Source organism: Nicotiana tabacum, chromosome 13, assembly GCF_000715075.1.
Source record: "Nicotiana tabacum cultivar K326 chromosome 13, ASM71507v2, whole genome shotgun sequence".
Lineage (NCBI taxonomy): Eukaryota > Viridiplantae > Streptophyta > Magnoliopsida > Solanales > Solanaceae > Nicotiana > Nicotiana tabacum.
The window spans coordinates 48,208,871-48,214,105 of NC_134092.1; the positions used below are offsets into that span (position 1 = coordinate 48,208,871).

Below are 5,235 nucleotides of genomic sequence, written 5' to 3' on the forward strand. Positions count from 1 at the left end.
TAACAGACACCAAAATTATGTTCGCTAGTCAAATATAGTATAGTATAATATCGTATCCACAGGGATTGGATTTAAACAGTATTCTCGTAGTTTCTAGCTTGGTTGCTATCCAAGATGATCAATAATTAAGATTTATATGATTTCTAACTAAAATTAACTAAGAACCTAAAGCTATTGACTAATAACAATCGCAACAGGGATCAAGCAAAGAAGGTTATCAATGGGAGAAGATAGGGTTTTGATGGGATAGGTGCAAGATAATTATTTGGGATCTAACTCTAGATAATTCACTTCTAATATTCAAGTGAGTCTCTAGAATTCACTAAATTATTAGTTCAAACGTTAGGCAAAATTCCTCTGTCGATTAAGTCTTAACCTCACAAGATGAACCAATTTAAACACGTGAAGATATGTAAGAATGCGTAGTGGATTAGTCTTTAGGAGAACCTCTCTCGATTATCCTCTTAACTAGGTTTAATCAATGATGCAACTAGCCTCTTTCGATTACTAAAAAGAATTAATGAACTCAACCAACAATATAATGCAAAGATATCACAAATTATGCCTCTCTCGATTACATGAACAAGTGAATATAGATGCAACGATTAAATCATCCAAAAATGCTTCAATACATAAAACTAGAGTTATAATCCACAAACAATCATCAATACACCAAATCTATCAAACCCTAAAGAGAACTACTCCCTAGATATGGAGCAATTCATCACAAATAAAGTTAAAGTATAGGAAAATATAAATTCAATAACTCGGGTCTTGAGTGAGAAAGGAATGATGAAATCCTTGTGCTTTTGCTCCTCCAACTCCTTGTTAGCCTCTTTAGGTCTAAAGTATGTCAAAAATTCCCGAAGATAATATTTTTCCATATATTTATACCAAGTAGGGTCGGGCCCAGACGAAACCACCTTCTCCTAGCCGAAATAGGATATTTACTCTGTAAAAAATACATAGGCGCGCCGCATGGGGCGACGCGCCATGCGGGGCATTAGTGGGGAAATCCAGAGAGCTAACTTCTGACAGACAACAGGAAATTGCACACTCGCGGCGCCCCACGCGCCACCCCACGCTTCGCAGCAGTGGGAAATCCTCAGAGTGCGGTTCAAACTTCGATTTTTGATGTCTAGACTTGTTCCTCGACCCTCGAACACGATCCTGGCTTAATCCCTTGGGCTTTTACTCAGACTTCAAAGCTCCAAGTAGCTCGAATTAGCTCCACAACATCTACATAGCTTGAAATCACTCCTACAAGGCATAAAATACACAATAAGTGCAAAATACTGCCAATTAAAGCTTAAACATGAATAAAGTGCAGTGAATTAGATTGCAATAAGTGACTAAAACCCGAGATTATAGCCTACCATCAACACCCCATACTTAAACCATTGCTCGTCCTCGAGCAATCAAACTAAACTTCATATAGACACGACATTTTTCAACAACTCTCATAACTTATCACACCAAGAATATTTAAAATAGAATAAGCACAATACCGTAACATCCTTGCCTCAAGATTTGACTCAAAAGCACCACGCAATTTTTAATCCGCTCACTTAGTCTAACACAGAGGTCAACTACATTACTTTTCCTTCATGAATCAAGTTCCCATCACATAACAATAGAGAGTAGTTCCACACACAATTAAATTTAAGAACAATTAGGAACTCAAGATAAAAAGAATTCACTCACTCTCAGAAATAATATTCATATGCCACTAAAGATGTACCATAGGCTTGCCCGTAGTGTACTACTCTACTAATTGAGCTCATTCAGTCAATGATCAAGTATGACTTCATTTGGTTGTAATGTAGATTGCGGGCTAGGTAGGATACATTTGGATATAAGAATGACTACACCTCCCTAAGCACTTTAATACATACAATTAACCATTCAAAACCCCACACTTATGTCAAACCAAAACTCCACCTTCACATCAATATACATTAACTCCTTACTTATTCAAGCACAATTACATTAAGAGTCACCACTATCAAGGAATAGTTTTAACAATCATATACTTAATTTCTTTTTCTTTTCAATTCAAGTGGCTCTTTCTTTTTCAAAACAATGCACCTTTCTCCTTAGTTCAATAGTTCCACTCAAAAGCCAAACCAACCACCCCACACTTCAACTTTTACAAAGTTCATAACAAGTTCAAGTGCTCACGAGATGTACAAGGTTCAAATAGATGGTCAGTTCAAACAAATGGATAGGGCTTGTAATGTGGTTTCCAAAGAAATAGGATTACAAGCTCAAAAGGGTTAACTAAGATACATAACAATTAGGTGGGTAAAAGCATATAACTGGCTCAACAAAGAAACACCTATATCATTTCTAAGACTGAATAAACTACTATTTTGCTTTTTTCAAACATACGGGGCAAGTTCTAGACATCAAATGCAATCACACACACATGGCACATAACTCACTCAGGACTGGACTATCAAGACGCTTTAGTCAAAGTAGTTAAGCAAAGTTAAGATCATACAATTTAAGGTACTTATACAAGAGTAAAAAACTGAGCTTAAGCATCACAACTAACACACTCACTATTCTCAAGGAATAACAAAGTCAAGAGATATTATCTTCAATTCAAATCATAGCACAAGGTTTCCTACTCCTAACAAAAATAGAAACTAACTACACTCGGTTCAAACAAAACCCTTGGAAAAGAACCGCGGTACAAAGAAAAACCAAGGGAGACTTGTTACACTACCTAACAACAGAAAATCATTTTGTCTTTTTCCTTTCGACTTTAATCCCTCAAGAAACCTGTCGATGATATCCATCATCGGGAAAAATCAAAAAAATTTAATTTTTTTTCTATCTCTAATTACTACAACTAAACAAAAAGAAAACTAATACACATACAAATATACATCCCCCACCCCACATTTTAAGTTGTGGCATGTCCTCATGGCACACAATTAAAAAGCATAAAGTAAAGGAAACTTCCTTGAATATCTAGTCGGGGTCTAAGTTGAAGTCGGGCTCCATTCCTCGCGCCCAAACTAATGCACACATCCATGCAGACAACTATTTCTCAGCCTTCCTTGCGTATACCCCACACTTATCTTTCTCGCTCACCGCAACCTTCTCTTTCGGGCTCTTCACTTTCCACTCAACACTCGCAGCTGGTTTGTCCTTTTGTGCCCCCTTTGCTACATTCATCTCAAAAGTCACAGTCTCCTCACCCACTCTAAGCTTGAGTTTTCTCTCATGTATATCTAATATCGCTCTATCCGTTGCTAAGAATGGTCTTCCTAAGATGAGGGGGGCTTCCTTGTTTTCCTCTATATTCACCACTATAAAATCCACAGGAAATACGAACTTATCCACCTGAACTAACACATCTTCCATTATCCCCTCGGGTATTATAGTCGTTTGGTCTGCGAGCTGCAAAGATATGGGTGCAGATCTTATTTCTCCAATCTCATTTTCCATTTTCCTGTAAATAGATAGAGGCATTAAATTAATTGAGGCACCAGAATCACATAATGATTTATCAAAATGAATAGTTCCTACAGAGCAAGGTATAGTAAAACTCCCTGGATCTCCATACTTTTGTAGGAGTTTGTTTTGCAATATTACGTTGCAATGCTCTGTGAACTTGACCACTGAGGTTTCCTCTATTTTCCTCTTCTTTGTAAGGATATCTTTCAAGAATTTAGTATAAGCAGGCATCTGTGAGAGCACTTCTATGAATGATAATCTTACATAAACCTATTTCAGCACATCTAGAAATCTCCCAAACTGCTTGTCCAGCTTTTCTCTACTTTGCTTTTGAGGAAAAGGTAGAGCAGACATATACTTGCTCTCCTCAGGTTCCTCCCTTATTGAGTTTTCATCCTTCTTTTTCTTCTCAGCTTTCATCTGGCCTTTCTTCTTCTTATCAACTTCACTTTCCATCTGCTCCTCACTTTCTTTTTCAAGTCTCACATCATTTTGGATTGGGGAAAGATCTTTCAACACTTGCCCACTTCTCAGTGTTACATCATTCACTGTTTCTTTGGGATTTCTTTCAGTATCAGCGAGGAGAGTTCCTGGAATCCTCTCAGACAATAGAGTGACTAGCTGCCCAACCTGTCTTTCCAGGTTTCGAAAACCAATGCCCAGTTCTTTGATAGCTGCTCCATGTTCCCGTATAACTGCGCTATGAGTTTCAAGCCTCTCATAAATTTTCAGAATGAAGGCGTTCATGAGATCTTCTATGCCAGACTGAATGGGCTGTTGAGGCTGAAATTGCTACCTCTGCTGATTCATAAAGCCAGGAGCTCCTTGTCCCTGGGGTCAGGGTTGTTTTGTTGCCATGCATTCGTAGTACCCCCCAGGTGAACTCTATGAAAAACTGGGGTGCCTCTGACCCATTGTATTATAATTTCCCATAGCATTCACTTCCTTAGTTGAGGCTTGACACTCATGAGTAGGGTGTCCTCTTCAACATATATCACAAGCCACGTGAGGCTCATTTTGTATCGAGGCTAAGGTCAGCTTTCGTATTTCTTTAGCCATAGCATCAAGTTATACCTGCACAGATGTATTAGCATCAACTTGGTGAACACCAGTTGATCTTTTTCTTTCATCACTCTCAAAGGGCCACTGATTAGCATCTTCAAATAACTCATCAAGAATTGTAACTATCTCCTCTGGAGTCTTCTTCATCAAAGGGCGTCCAACTGCATTGCTCAATGTTCTACGCGAGGCCGGTGTCAATCCTTCCCAAAAATCTTGGAGTTGCATCCAGAGTTCAATTCTACTATGTTGACAATTTCTAACTATCTCCTTAAACCTCTCCCATGCTTCAAAAACAATTTCAGTCTCTTTCTCGTAGAAGTTATGGATTTATCTTCTAATCTTGCCCGTCTTAGCTGAGGAGAAATATTTATCAAGGAATTTTCTGGTCATCTCCTCCCATGTTCTGATCGATCCACTGGGCAAACTCCGAAGCCACTCCTTAGCATCATCTTTAAGTGAAAAGGGGAATTCCCTTAAGTACACCGCATCTTGTGACACCCCCATTGTATTGAAAGGTATTCATAATCTCCTCGAAGTCCATTAGATGTGTGTTTGGATTTTCGTTTGGCTTTTCTCTAAAGACACATCAATTCTGAAGGGTTTGAAGCAACCCTTGCTTCAACTCGAAATTGTTTGCTGCAATTGGAGGTGGTCCAACACTGGATAATCCTTGATTTTAGACCGGTCTAGCATAATCACCAAGTG

The 5,235-nt window shown here is 38.5% G+C and overlaps 1 non-coding gene across 1 annotated transcript; it reads left to right on the top strand.

The window, feature by feature from the left end:
* The first annotated feature begins 4,765 nt into the window (after positions 1-4,765).
* Positions 4,766-4,872, top strand: LOC142168488 (small nucleolar RNA R71). The gene has a single exon (XR_012698346.1). It is a non-coding gene; the product is annotated as a small nucleolar RNA R71 (small nucleolar RNA).
* The last annotated feature ends 363 nt before the right edge of the window (positions 4,873-5,235 follow it).